Source organism: Anas platyrhynchos, chromosome 15 (assembly GCF_047663525.1).
Source record: "Anas platyrhynchos isolate ZD024472 breed Pekin duck chromosome 15, IASCAAS_PekinDuck_T2T, whole genome shotgun sequence".
NCBI lineage: Eukaryota > Metazoa > Chordata > Aves > Anseriformes > Anatidae > Anas > Anas platyrhynchos.
Genome location: NC_092601.1, coordinates 15,663,870 through 15,679,996, shown reverse-complemented (window position 1 = coordinate 15,679,996; position 16,127 = coordinate 15,663,870). Strand labels below are relative to the sequence as shown.

General features: G+C 36.8%; 1 protein-coding gene across 4 annotated transcripts in view; it reads right to left on the bottom strand.

The window, feature by feature from the left end:
- The window catches only part of SDK1 (sidekick cell adhesion molecule 1), a 393,854-nt gene that overhangs the window by 362,182 nt on the left and 15,545 nt on the right, over positions 1–16,127 (bottom strand). Inside the window, exon 1 of one of the 4 annotated variants that reach the window (XM_038186856.2) lies at positions 8,286–8,439. The exons of the other annotated variants lie outside the window; for them this stretch is intronic. The gene's annotated coding sequence lies outside the window, so the exon portion shown is untranslated. Of the gene's footprint in view, positions 1–8,285; positions 8,440–16,127 lie in introns of those variants that run through there. 4 annotated transcript variants of the gene reach the window in all.

Here is a 16,127-nt window from a genome sequence, read left to right as displayed (position 1 = left end):
GGATTGACAGAGATTTTTCTATCCCTTAGGGGTTAACATTTGTATAGCTGTCTCTCTTTGTTGGCACAACCCAGTTTGAAAAGAAAGAACCATCTGCCCAGCTGTCTGGAATGCAGCTCTGTCTGATAATTCCCATGGTGAAAAATAACATTTCACAAAACCCATGCACTGAGGAAACCGATTACTCTTCTAATGACTAGGCTATCAAGCAACACCTTTGGAAGCCATGCAAAACACAAAAACTTTGTTTTCAGTTTGAAACTGATGTTTTCCCTTACTTTTCTATTGGATACTATTTTTAAGCATTACAAGTTTTGCAACTTAACTCATTGAATATAGCAATTATATTAAAAAGAGTCAATATTAATGTATTGTTGTTTGATTACTACCAGCACTGTTATGATTGGTCCTAAGAAATGAATGGTCTAAGTTTTAATAACAACTCTGATGTGTAAATATAAACTAAATAAAAAATTTATAAAGTGTTAGTAGTAACATGTGTGATTGCTATCAGAAAACCACTTGTGGACATTTGTGTTTTTTTCCCCTCTGAGCTTATGCCTCCTACCCCCCCCCCTCCCCCAAACATTACAACTACTGTTCAAACCAACTCAAAAGAGTACAGAATACTAAATTATATACATGTTCCTAAGCATCTTTAAGTAAATGGCTTTGTTTTTACTATTTTTGACTCATATTTCATTTTCTTTCTGAGAGAGCAGACAGAAAATGTTTAGTTATGTAGTAGGGAACATTTCAACATAGAGGATGCAATGACCTCCGTTGTCTTCTGAACACCTTGAACACCAGTTGTACAAAGCCTAGCTATTCTCAGTTGTTACAGTTCACTAGATTTAAGACTGAACTAAGTCTATCTTTTGGCCTATCTTTTTAAAACTCAATAGTGTGCAAGGTTTTCCAGGTTCCAGAAAAAAAAATTCAAATACACAAACTTTGGCTCTCAAGCTAACCCAGCACCATAGGCCTGTACTCCAGGCAGTGTCTTCTACTATTTCAGTTATCATTAAACAGGGTATTAATCATAGAGTCATTTGGGTTAGGAAAGACCTCTAAAATCTTCTAGTCCAACGCTTAACCTATTACTTTAGTCCACCACTAAACCATGCTAGTAAGTTCTACATCTACATGTTTATTGAAGACTTCCAGGGATGGAGACTTCCATGGGCAGCCTGTCCCAATACCGCACAACCCTTTCAGTAAAATTTCTCCTAATATCCAAACTAAGAGCTCCCTCACTTAGTCTGAACTGCCTAAGGATACCTTGTGACTGAAAAGGTTATGAAATGAGGAACGGGGCTTGTAACTGTGTTCTAGGTATACAATCTCTACCTCAGTGCTTTCACATATCTCATGTATTCCCAACATAATTAAGCTTAGAACGAAGTAACACTTGATTTGTTTCAGCATCAGAAGTCAAAACTCACATAAATGAGCCATTATATTTGCCTGCCAGTTTGCAAACTGTAGGTTATCTGGCTAAAAAAGCTATTGCAAGATCCGTTGCTAGGGACAGTAGAAGATTTCAAATCTTTTTCTGCTTATTAGTGAGAATAAAGTTTGACATCTTTTCCTACGGATTTTTAAATCTTTATATCAGGACATTGCATATTCTTTGATTCCTAAGTTTTGAAGCTATGTCAGACAGTGTCAGTCAGAGGAAACTAGGTTACTTCCTAAAGGAAACTATGATACTTAGTAAATCACAACAATCTTGCTTTCTTCTGAAGTGGATGTTTACTTGAAGAATACATAGCTGCCCCCTTTTCCTGTATGGTTGGGTATTCCTTGCCTTTTTGTTTCTGGTAGCAGGAAGAAAAATTGTTGAGATGAGTCAGATATGTTTGTGAAGCAATTGTCTATTTATAAGAACAGCATATATACACATCAAGGATCTTCTTCTTGAGCAGAACAAAGAAACTGCAGTCCTCATTTAGAGCTTCAGTCTCTCTAATTAGAAATTAGCTTCTTTTTCCAAATAACTTCCTGCCAGGGATATAGCCATGTTGCCCCATGACCATTTTTCTCTTTCTTGTACCCATGATTTCTATTTTCTTTTACACATACAACTGCAACAAATCATGAACTTGAGTGAAGAACTTCTTCCAGGACCACTGTTTAGGTTAAGTTAACTGTTTAGGTTAAGTGCTAACACACTGACTCCCTTAGGTCTATAACTGATAAATACTGATATCACAAGCATATGCATAACCATTCCTGTGATCTAATAGCATAATTAACCCACTGCCCCACCTGGTCTTCAGGACAGTCTTGAAATTTGGGAGTTATAAAATCCTTCACCTTTAATCAGCGGTTAGTCAAATAGCAATGAAACACATCACATCATTTATCAGTGCAAGAGTTTTCCACTTATGAAAATTAACTCTAAATTGAACTAAACTAAAAGGGTAGTTGTCATGTAACAACAAAAATAAGAAAAGGCACCTATAGCAGAGAAATAAATAGTGGTATGACTACCACTGAGGTTTGCAGGGAAGGGGGAAATAGAAAGCACCAGTAAAATTAATTTCCCCCCACATTTCTTTGCCATCCAAACAATTTAAAGCAGGATTCAACAGAATAAGGAGTAGAGATAATGTACAGCATTATTCTGCATATTTTTGAAGGACCCCAACACAGATTAGCTGTCCGTCTGAACTCTAGAATAGTGTTGGGAGGCATTATTTTAAAAGTCTGGTGGCATTTCTGAGACTGAATCCCCCAAACACACACACAATTGGCAACAACTTGTACATTAAAAAAATAATAATTCTTACAACTACTAATTGTAGGGAAATAAATAACTGTTAAGCGTGCAACATGTTGTTTAGCCAATTATTTTTATAAAGGACATTTTGACTAGTGCTCAATTCCAATACATTGTCCCAATCAGTCTGAGAGGGCACTTACTGTTAACACAAGATGAACATGCAATACGGAAAAGATCCCAGAACTATGAACCAAGTCTCTTTTGTTATCTTTCCCTCCCCCTTTAATTACAAGCTATTATGCTGTTCTAGACTGTCTCTTATCTTCACTTCTGCATCCTTGGCGTTACAATAAACTTTTATCAGCTCCTCTCCATCTTCAAAGAGCAAGTGGAAATTTTTGTATTGAAATATTTAATTTCACATTGCTCCAACACTATATGTGCTCTGTCCTCTGATTTCTCAATCCTGCAGTAAAATTATGCTCCAATTTGTATGCACGAAAAACTCAAGACATAACCTTACTACACCACATGAAAAGGGAGACTGCTCTCCTCTTTGACATGATAATTAAATAAAAGAGATATGTAACTGCACTGCTCCCAAGCGCAATACCATTATATACCATCATATATCCAAGATTAATTCCTCACTTGAGTGGGCGCCAGGCTAAATTCAGACAAAATATAGTAAATTAGCTTTTGCACTTCATTAATACTGCCAGTTTCACGCTTGATGTCCAGTACATAAAAGATAGGAAGCTTATATGAGGTTAAACAAACAGCAGAACTAGATGACAAAACAAAGTTACTGGGATTAAAAAAAATAAATATACTGTTAACTTAAAAAAAAAAAAAAAAAAAAAAAAAAAAGGAAAGAGGAAGTATATGATGTTGAATATATAAATATGAATTGCTCAATCTTAGTTCTTCACTAAATAATGCTTTTCCATACATCACAGTTCCAAATTCTAATGCATACTAATTGTGTATTGCACTCAAATTTCAAGATTTTCTTTTGTCAATTGATGACAAATTGTTCAGTGGTCACACACCACCATAACGCTCAAATATAAGATAAAAAGGGCAGAGCAGAATTCAACTCCATGGAACGTTGTCTGTCACCAGACGCAAGATATTTAGAGGGGAATAAGCAATGCAGATAGCAGAGCTTCTTTAGGTGTGACAGTTTCAGAACCACGAAGTAAATTTCAAAATGCCAGTACATGAATCACCTCTTCATCACAAATCCCATACTTGTATCAGTAACCTTCTCCTTAATCAGGAAGGTAAAAGAATTCAATTCAGTAACATTTCAAAAACATTGATGTCTTGATGTCACACATTGCTTTCCTGAAACCAAGTAGAAATGCTGTTCACCCTTCCCACTTCAGAAGTAAAAGCAGAGAACACTGAGGCTGGGAAATTATACCCTCATGGTAACATAACTTTTTGGAATTCCCATAAGCAGCAACTAAAGCCATCATAACTCCAACATGTCAGGTTAACCCTTGACCAATATGACCCAGATAGAAGTCATATAGCATGTAAAAAAAAAAAAATGCGGAGGTGTCATCTGAAACAGACCAAAACCAGCTCACACATGATATACTAATAACTTGTCTAGCCAGGAGGCTGAATCTTCCTAAGTATGGCTCTAACATCATCAGTCCCTTATCTAACATTTACAGCTAGATGTAAAACACATGCCTAAGCTCTAATAAATTTATAAATGGAGTCACCTAACTTCAGCTAGATGGCAGACGCACTGAAAACATGCCTAGCCATTTTGTATATAGCTATGTGGAGAGCAGCCTTACTGCATCAGTTCCTTATACAGAAAATGTCATACCTTCTCTTATTTGGGGAATAGCCAGATTTCTGGAAAAGAAACTATGCTATATACAACATTTTAAGTTCTCAAAGGCAGATGTATGGAATGTGTTTTGCTATGTATTACTTCAAAAGACCTTTTGTTGCACATTACAAGTCTACTGCAGAAATGATGAGGTTAAGTATAGCAAAACAATCTCATTAAACAATTTTTTAACTTTTCTCTAAGGTTCAACTGCTATTCCATAATAAAAAACATTTGATGCTTTTCAGAGACATTCTACTCGACTGGAGAGTACAGGAGATCTGATAATTTAAGTAGATACCAAGCAAAAAGAGGTATTATTAAAAACTTGACCACCAACATAGGCTTTCTTCCTCTCTTCTCTCACTGTAGACAGGAAAAACTCTGAGGTTAAATATCAATACAATGCTTATTGAAAACAAGGGCCTTCATAAGCACTGTGACACTATTGCTTAAAAAACACTGTATTACTTTTTTTTTTAATAGAGGACTTCTAAATTGTTTTTGTCTTAAATGTGAGAAAAGTAGAATTACTTGCGCATTCCACGTGTTACAGTTTGAGATATATATTTCCAAGTATTTTAATATAAAGGTAAATCTTATTAAAGCTACCTGATGTCATTATAATTAAAACGTTTGTGTACAAATGAAGCAAAGCTGTTTGATGCTGCAACTGTTTATCCTGACAAATGCTTTAACTTGCTATATGTGTGCACATTTGTGAACACTCTGACTTGGGATTAGTCATGTATCTGGCAATGCTTCTTCAATCTTCAGAAACACTTCGGGTAAGTACACAAGTTCTCATGGTTGGTTCTCTCAGTCACAGCTTCGATGTCCATCGATAAGAAAAAAAAAATAGTAATCTTTTCTCAACTAATTGAGCTTCACTTCTCCAAGTGCACCTTTGCTCATTTTGACACCTGTAGGCAGGAAAATAAACCATATCCTTCAGTGTGTTCCATCCAAACTGTCAGAAACGTATGAAGGAAAGTAGAAAAGCCAAATTGCAATAAAACTCTGACCCTGATAAAGTTACTGGGACCTCAGCTGTATATATTGGATTTAGTGGAGCAACTTGGCTGAAATGTTGTTGCCTTTGAAACATAAAGGCCATTTTCTAGGCATTGTTTTCTCTCAGGAAGGTTGCTGGACAGCCAACAGGCTACCAGGTAACCGCGATAGTTTTCTGGAGTTCCTACCGCATCAAATCCTTCAACAGGTTACACATTCTTCAATTAAAAATACTTTATGATGGAAATAACTTATCTTGGTTCATTTATTGGATTAGTCTATACTGCTCTCGGACCAAAGGGAGAAGATGGATACAACTCAAAAAGTAAGTTATCGCAGAGACCTCTTTCAGATTTTAAGTTTTTATTCACACAAACTACACAAAACCGTTCATCTCCCTAACTTTAAGCACAGCCTCGTATGATTTTTGCCATGCAGTGCGGGTTACGTGGAAGGGCTCTGTAGCCCCCTGGGCTGCACTCCAGCCCCTCCGACCCGCCCCTAGAGGGGAAGGCGCCCCGGAGCGCCCCGAGGCCGGTCACAGGCCGAGGGGCCCAGCGCCGACGCCGCCATTTCAGCCCGCGTGCGCGGCCCGCCCGGGCCTCGGGCGCCCTCTGGTGGCGCTGGCGGCCGCAGCACCGCCGCGTCCCCCCGCCTGCTCCGGGCATGGCCCGCTCCGGCTGGCACCGCCGCCTCGGATGCTTTTCGGGCTTCCTACAACTAGTTACTATGCGTTTTCTTTTGGCAGTTTTAGGACTTCTGAGTACCTTCTGCAGAAGTACAAGTGCGGTGCTCACAGCCTAGCTCCTCGGATGGGCGGTGAAGGGCACGGACACCGACACAACGTGCACACCGAGCTCCAAACCCAGGGGTATTCCAACATACTCCGCGCATCCTCTAGCTTAAATTGAGAAACTGAAGCACAAAACAGCTTCCCAGCTGAGTCACACTTTAAGAAACGTATGAAACACTAATACACAGGCAAACAACTATCATCCATTTGCTAGTTCCCTTGCACCTTCCTTCTACTCTTCAGTGTTTTCTATAATGTAGGATTCCAAACTTATCTTGGTTCTCTGGCTTGGGCATTGAAACACTGAAATATGAAGCATGGCTTGGGCAAAATTTGCATTAAACACTGAAATCTCCTACATTACCTACAATTCTGTACATTTACCATATAGTTAGTCTGCAGACTTCACCTTCCAGAAGATGGAAAAAGTAGAACATTTTAAAAATTTGAGCTTTACATCTCAGTTTCACCCTAAATAAAATTGTTATTTCCTCCCCAGCTGAACCTTCTCTTAAGTGCCCCCTGCCATGGGGAGGGCAGTCTGATACTCATCGGCACATGAGTTCAGAACTGAAGGATTCTGATTTCTGACCCCTGAAAGGAGAGAGATGTTCCAGTACTTCACATCCAGAAAACACATCAGACTGAAAAGATGCAACTCTGAAAGGAGTATAAAACTTCATCATTCCCTCTCTGGCAGAAGGCTGCAGATGTACAAGATTACAGGAAGTTTTGCCTTTTTTTTTTTTTTTTTTTTAATTAATGAAGGTCCTAATTGTTAACTCCTCTGCAGCACTCTTATGACTTCCCGAAACTTGGCTGAACAATCTGTTCAGAACACATTTTGGATTTTCACTTACTTTACTAATAAACAATATCACAGTTCTCCTCAAATTTCAATTCAAGAAGCATTGGGTCATCAAAACCATGAAATGGAAAAGGATTTTGTATAGCAGGTATCTGAAATACCATCTACTTGAGCAATCTAGAGTACTAGTAGCAACAAAAGCAATTAGACTCTGAACTCGGGAAAATAGTCTTTGCAACTTGCATAGTTAAGTAGTGAAGAGGCTGACAACAGAGCCTCTGCAATCTCCTTTACTGAAGGGTTTAGAAAGCACATGAAATAAATATGTCAGGAGTTGTACTGGTATGACTGATCCTCCCATAGCCCAGGAGAATATAATGCTGAACCTCAAAACTCCTCTTCTAGTCACCCACCACTCACCCTTTTACCTTTTCACTGCATTTCAGTTAGTTTATCTTTTGAAAACGCGCTCAAAACTAAGCATATTTAATTCAGCCATGGAGCAGCAGATGATCAGACAAGTCTTATAACCTTAAAGCAACGATAAAGAAGGCATTACTAGGGAAGATCGCAATCCCAAGGGAAGGCAGAAAAGAAGGACCAACAACCAATAGGTTGAAGAGTGGAGGTGAGGGGCTGGAAGACGTACTGGTGCCAGGAAACCACAGCCATGCCACAGAGCTGCGTTTGCTGTTCCTGCCACTGAGGCAAGAAAACAAGAATAAAACTATTGGGCAATGACACTAAGAAAGTCTGTTCATTGTGGTACTCATCCAGGAGCAGGATGCTGAATATTCAGTAGCAACAGGCAGCACCAAGGACTGGCTCTTCCCAAATGCAAAACAAGTCAGGATGCAAGGGTGACCCCAGCACAGGCAGCACCCCCCCAGTGCTGGCTGCAAGCCCCCAGGCACAGGGACACAGCAGACAGAGGTGGGTGCAGGTAACAGAACCCACTGACAATCCTAACCAAGCCATAAGACAACAATACGCAGAGAGCCCCTTCAGAAACAAAAGCTGACGTGGCCAGAAAGAAACAGCATTAATCAGACACAACACCATGCAGCCGGTGGGACAAATCACCTACCCAAAGGGCTGATTCAGGATAGGACACAGGAACATCCACAGCAGAGCTCAGGCAAAGACTAATCCCCCAAACCTAAGGCTAAATTGGGCTCTGGGGGCAGAGGATGTGGGGTGGAGACCCCAGGTGAGGCTCATCAAAGCAGTTCGGACTTAATGTCCTCCAGGCCCTGATAGTTAGACAGTAACGCACCTAATCTTCATTTGAGAGAGGCAAAGTTGGCAAGTGATCCGCAGCCACACCTTAACAGTCTATGTGTTCCCCTAGATAGCTGTTAATTATCATCAGCTGAAGTTTATATCCTCCTAAGTGCAGATCACTTCGTGTTAAGATGAAATCGGAGTAGAGAGTTCAGTGTAAAAAAAGAAAAGACTCCCTTACTATGGCAAAACATTTAGGGAAAGAAAAAAAAAGCTTCAGTGATGTTCAAGCCCATTTTTGCACAAGTAATATTTGTGCTCAATAGCTTGAAAGTACAAGAAATTCTATACACTACTCAAAATCTCACAATTTTTTATTATTATTATTTTAAATCTAGAGCAAAGCCAAGCAAGACTAATAGGATGTTTCCCATTTACAAAGAATAATTTACAGAAACTTTTCACCATGAAAGACATCAAATGAGTGGGGGATTTTTTGTAATACAAACGATGATCCAACTTCAGTAAGATAAAGCATGCTTGACTTACCAATAATATCACTTCTCATGTACTTGAAATTAAGCTTTTGCTGAAGTACCGTACTGAATTGGGCCTATAAACAGAGCATTCATTTCATTAGTTTTAATAAAATTGTATGGAATCTTTGCTCAATGATTTGGGGATGGAATTTAGCTAAATTAAAATCATAATCAAATCAACCTTCCAAAACCAAGTGTAATAAATTAATTCTTGGAAATGTTCTTCATTATCATTTTCTAGCAAAGAACTCTTTAATACCAAGAGTCAAGTCAAACAGCCTATAGTTGTCATTCCCTGGCTTAATGAGCTTATCTCTTGTTAAGATGGAGCAACGTTTGTAAGAAAAGGCAGAAGTATCCACATAACGGAACCTAATTGCTTCTAATTTGAACAAAAAGTACTTAACAATAAAAGCACCTCTCTTTTTAATATATTCTAACTTTTAAGACATAAGACAGACTCACAAAAGAGTTTATGCGATACCTAGCTTTGAGACATCTGCTCGTGCTGTTTGGGTACAACTTCTTAGTTATTAGTCTTCCATACAGTGTCTGAACATGCCTTCAGGGTAGTGTGTCTAGGACATATTTCTGACATACTGTTTGCACGTATTTGTTCATCTTTTTTCAGTAGGTAAAAGAATTTAATACATGGATTCTATCCTATTACATATCATATTATGTTCTGTGCAACATACGGATGTATCATGCCACGTGGCCTCGGTGCAGAGCACAGGTCTGGTCTGTTTTGTTTACCAGCACAGAGGTGGTATTAGGTTCTGCAATTGCCTTTGGGCACAAAAAACTAGGCCCACTGGTTTTTCCAAGGACAGCATCTTTATCTCCAGGATATCAAAATGTGGGTTTGGTCATGTCCCTCAACACAAGGAGTTCAAATCTGAAATTTCTGTATCCTGTTCCTAGAAAAATGCCTGTAGCATGATGCCACAGGACAAGGCTGGAAGTATTTCTGTTATGCAGTTGAAGCTGCATACATACTCAAGGAAAAGGATCACTAAAAAAATAAATGGCAAAAGCATAAACACACTAAGATGACTGAAGCTCTTTATAACATTGAGCAGAAAATTCTGAAGAGGGAGTAGTCTTGGGTTCCTATGTCTGCCTCCAATATTGACTATGGATTTTGTGTAACATCTGTTTTAAACTGCAAACATGACCCTGAGAGTAGGGTCAAGAACATGGGACTTCTCTGGCTGAGAGGTGTTACTGAATTAAGCTCTGCACTGTTACTGCTGGACTATTCCAAGCTACCCGACATAGTTTTTTGATTTATAAGTTATCTCTGTGCAGTCCTGTAAAATGGGGATCCAAGACAGATTAACACAAAGTTAGAATACACTAAATTAAAAATAAATAATCTCATTCCATGTAAATAGCAGCATGGCAACAAAATTAACACCACCACCACCACCCCGGGCTTTTTTAGATTATTTAGTTCAGTTATTTATTCATTCATTGGATCTATACTAGTAATAAAAAAAAAAAAATAGTAATTAAGATATGAATTTATTGTTTAATTTAGCTTCATTTCCCAGTACAATATTGTGCTTATGTGTGGCTAAGCTTTGACTGATAAATTAAGGAGCAATTTAAAGCAATCTTTTCAACTTGTTTTGCATTGTGTTTTTTTTTGTTGTTGTTGTGTTTTGTGTTTTTTTTTTTTTACTTGACACTGCTCCATCACCCTAAGAAAATCATCTTAATTACTTCTGAGGTAAATATCCCCTTTTTATAAAAATATTTCAAATATAAACATATGTTTAACTGGGCTTTGTTCTTTTATTCACAAGTATTTATCTGCAGCTTTTCCATCAGACCAAACGGGCCCAAAAGAAATGCTGTCTGAAAAGGAACAAACATACAATTAACAGACTCTACAAGTCCTCATCAAACAGCTGTCTACTTATAATACAGATGAATACTCTGGATACTTCTCAAAAGTCTTGTAAGAATCATGTCACTGAACGTACTAATTTTCCCTGCCAATCCTACATTTTCATGTAACAGTAACTAGGTTGATGTCAAAGAACTGAAACAAAATTATATTCCATATGTCATACCAGACGCAACTTGTAAAGATTAACATATTTATAAGACAAAAAAATGCATTGTAAGTAATGAAAATATGAAAAAACTTTTTATTTGTAAAACCATTTTTTCCGATTAAAGTATGCTTTTTTACTTTTCTTTTACAGGATCAAAGAAATTAAATTCCATGCTGTAGGAAAGATCTGGGAGGGAGTAACATCTGATATTGAGCAGAAAGTCAACTATCAGTAATTTATCCTTTCAACCTGTAATGCCATGGTCTAAACAATAATCCATCTGGCTGAAGACAAGGAAGTCAGCCTGGTAACGGTCATAACAGGCCAAAACGTTCCAAGTTCAAAACTATGTGGGACAAGAACGATATAAATAACTGTAAGTTTCTAACTGAGATCTGGTATTTTTCACATGAGTCTATTTTGGCAAATTTTGAATCGTCTATCTGAATTCATTTAGACAAACTTTTTCAACCAGCACTCTTTATACCCCCTTGTAAAAATCTGAAAAGTAATGCTAATTGAAGATGAACAATTAAAAGCATGTGCTTTCAGCAGAAGACCATTTTGCAAATAAAAAGAAGTTATTAAAAACAAAACTAATGGATAGCTAGCAAACTATACTACCTTTATTATGGTCATTAACTCTGAAAGCAGCAATAAAACTCAGAATATTATTTGTCTACCTCCCATGACATATTTCTCAACAGAGCTGATGGACTAACATGTATTTCAATGTATTCCACATGTATTTTGTTATATTGCCTTTGGTCATAATGTATAATTTAGCTAACCTAATTTAATGTCAATATCAAAATAGCTTGCCAGAGGAAACAGTATGCTAGTTAAATATATACTTTGCCTAGTAGGAACATAACTTGTTATCTAAGAATCTTCACAAAAAATACTTACAATTCTCTGACAAACATTTTCATTTTCAAAATGTGAAAGCTGACTACAGATTAATTGCACTAACTTCAGATTAATAATTATATTTCTGGAATAAATTATAAATCTCCTTTTGAAGGAGCTGAAGCAGACAGATGAAATGACCCAAAATCATTGGATTGATTCATCAACTACTAATCAGAGAAGTACTCATTAAAGTATTTTTAACCAATATGCTCAATATATAACAAGTAAAGGTTACTCTGTGTTTCTAGTACTGATAATGACATGGATAAACTATGTAGTATAAAATTAAGCTTACACGGCTTATAACGTAGTACCAATAACTATCCACTATCTCAAGGCAACTTAATTTTAAATATAGCCTAACCTACAGAAAACATATTGGCCACTACTATTCAAATGATTGTTAGAGGGGAAAAATGACTAAGGATGATCAGTATTTCAGATAAACATGGTATATATGTGAACGTTTTTGGCAGAAGACAACCACACACTGTTTTCCTCTAGATTCTAAAGTGACAGAAACTGAAAGGAGAGAAAGATTATTTTAATGGCAATCAGAAACTGTCTAATTTTCTCTATTTTCTAAGATGAGGTCTATTCAAATCTGATATACCTGGTTTAACCAACAGCCACCAAAATAGCTCAGGGTTACTGGGTTCATTAAACCTGATATGGTTTCACCTCAGGCTACAAATGCATACCCAAAAACATTTTAGACTAGTAAAGTAAAACCTATTGTTAAATTCACAAGCATTAATTAGGGAGTTTTTCTAATGGAACTGCAACACAAAGAAAACACAAAGCCAGACTTAACTTTATTATTATTATTCCCACAAACTACCAAATAAAATACATTCATACATTATTTCTTTCTACCCAGATTCCTGTGGAGAAAGACATTTCAACAAGACAAGGAAAAGAGGGGAGAGGGGAACTTTAGGTTAACAAATTCCATAAAAACCATAGGAGTCAATGGAAGAAAGTTTCGTGAGTCATCTCTTAAATCTAATGGAGAATCTTCAAACAACATTAGCGTGGAAATACAAATAAAAGGCAAAGGAGGAATAATAAAAAATAACTCCTGAGAAATAATGACCCTCAAAGGTGTCATCTGCCACACATGGCACAAGGGAAAGATGCTTGGTGAAGGGAGAGAATGGGAAACATCAGTTTCCAAAAGCTTTGTAGTTACTCCACTGAAGTATCTGTACAACTGAAAAAGACACATGGAAAAGGAGGCAAGCTAACTGGAGTGACTTACAGATGCTTACATATGGCCTTCAGAACATCAAAATCCTGAGGAGTTTTTAGTCTGCTACCTGATACTTTGGTCTTCAAAACAGAACTCTGCTAAGAGCAGTGTAGGTGACCCAAGCCCTTCCCACAGAACACCGTAAGAAGCACCAGTAGACAATAAAAATGTCCTATAAAATGATGTGATGACCATTTCATGGGGATATAAAAATGGGACCATCTTGTTCAAGTATTATCTACTCTACCGATGGCTGATACACTCTAAACCCTTACAGCTTGCCAGTTTTTCATATTTCTGCTCATCAACTAACCTCCATGGTACACTAAATGCTTTGTGGCTGATATTTTTGCTGGCTCCTTCAAGACACTAAAGTTACGGATATATGCATATCGACAACATCCTCAGTTAAATTTTGGAAACTTGTTCAACATGGATGCTAACTACCTTTCAGATAAATATTTATGTTAACAGCATTATAAACTTCCAGCATAAGGAGACTGAGTGCTGACTATTTAATTCAACAGCTATATTGCAGAGATTTGTAGAGAGCTCCTAAGGCCAGAAACACCTCAGATTGCACCCAGCTCCTATCTTTGAATTATTAACTATGTTTCAGGTTAACTACTACATTTCAATACTACTTCAGCTGAAGTACTGTGTTTCAGGTTAAGATAACTACTAGGGCACATGGCAACTAAGTTCCAAGGAATATTCTGTAACCTTCTGCATTTTTTGAAAACCACCATTTCTGAGTGCTCAGGAAAGCCCAAAATGTTTCATGACTATTTTATGCTGTTACAAGCATCTAATGAACAGCACACTGGGCTAGCTATACTGCTTGCAATGACAAGCAACAGTTGACATCTGTCCTTGCTTCCACAAGAAAACAAAGCTGTCCTACGCTTTAGCATAGAACAAGTCCCCAGCATGCTTTTTCTGTGGTGCTGGGGAACTTAAAACACACCCAAATTCTAGGAAGCAGCTACGCATAAGGATAGGGGTAGGAGGATTCAGCATGCATAATTCCTGTTCTTCATTGCCTCCTGAGCAGAACAAAACCAACCAACCAAAAAAAAAAAACAAAAAAAAAACAAACAAAAAAAACACATTCCTCCCCTGAATACATGGCAGAATTAGCAGTCAAGCCAAAGAATACAGTTACTTATAAACACACAATTTTAACAGAAATTGTGAGTTCCTGTTGAAATAATTTATCAAGATTAGATGTGATTTTTCTAAGTTCTCAAATTGTCAAATTTGATCACATTATAATTAAACTGAGTTTAGTTTCCTCCCACTTTACCACTTTTCACCTCCAGAATCACAAAATTACCTAAACATTGTCCTAAAAAACTGCTATTTAATAATCACTATTCTTATTTCTCTAAATATTTTGTTTTCCTGCACTACTGCAACAACTTCCTGATGTAGAAGAGGAAAAAGAGATAAGTGATAAACTGAATACCCACAAAACTTATTACTCTATTACTTATCATATTATAATTAATATTGTTACTGCTCAAACTTAGTTTTCCAACATAATAAATATTTTATTTCTCTCAAGCTCAATACTGTAGGGCATTTATTCTATCTATAATTATTACATTTTTACATAATGGTTTTTAAGTTCTTTCAAAGTGAAAGGAGACAACATATTACAAAATTATCTGGGATGAAGACAAATGGATACATATTTACTCTTATGGATAAACAATCAATATTAAATGAATATTTGAGGTAGCTGTCTGCTCCAGAATTCAGAGAAACAATCAAGAACACAACGGACATTACTATATTTTTCCTTGTTACTGAATAGCCCATACCCTGCAGCATCAAGTACAAATCTGCAACGAAAGGAAACCATTCAAATTGCCATAATATGCTTTCAAGTTTACTATCACTTACTGATTTTCATGCCATATATATTCTATTACAAATCAAACTCTCAACTGACAGTCCTGTGTTAGTTATCTGAGAATAAAAGCTACTATCTGAGAATAAAAATTCTTTGATTTTCCAAGACTGTAACCAGTCATAGAAGTTATGCCCAACAAATTTAATATTTGCAGTATCAATGCAGTATTATTACCTTCACCATCAGTTGCAAAGGCTTTTGTGCCTTGGAAGAGTTTGCATAGGTTAATTGCCTGGAACTTGATAAACAATTCTGATGATAATGTACAACAAGAAATGTGATCCAAGATCAAATAGCCATCAGGACACTAAAGAAGATAAATGATAACAGATTCGTGTGCCACTCTTGTCACAGGAACCAAGTAAAACTCTTTCACCTATCTCCAGTCTTAAAAACAACACAGACAAGAGGGTATCCAGGAGAACAGACTTGGTAAGTAAATGAAAGTGTGATGGAATGTGCCACACTTCAGAGTCACAACACTAAGAAAGATACATAAGAATATTAGACATCTTTAATTGCATTTCTTTTTTTTTAATCATGGCAAGTAGAGGAAATCCTTTCACTATTTTATTTATTTATTTAGGACTGTGAAATACCTTAAAGTGGGATAAATCTAAATATATGACTGAAAATGCATCTTTATTTTGAATCTACTAAAAGAAAAGGATTAGGCTTAGAATAAATAATGTCTTCTTATGGCTGGGCATTTACATATCTGGAATAGCCAAGTAAAATACAACTCAAAAAAAATCAGTATTGCTGTTTCTGTTTTGAATAGCTTCATAAGCATCTACATTTAAGACTTAAGAACTTTATTAAGTATCACACACATACTCTGATAGAAGACTGAAGATTGTGATTGTCATTTACTAACTTTGTGAGCTATCAAAAGTGCTAAGCAACATTATGTAAAAATATTAGCATATTTTGATTAACAGTACACATGAAGATACCGTCTCATGTCATATCTTTTCCTGGTTCAGGCAAAAGTACTATGTATTATTCTTTTTCTGCT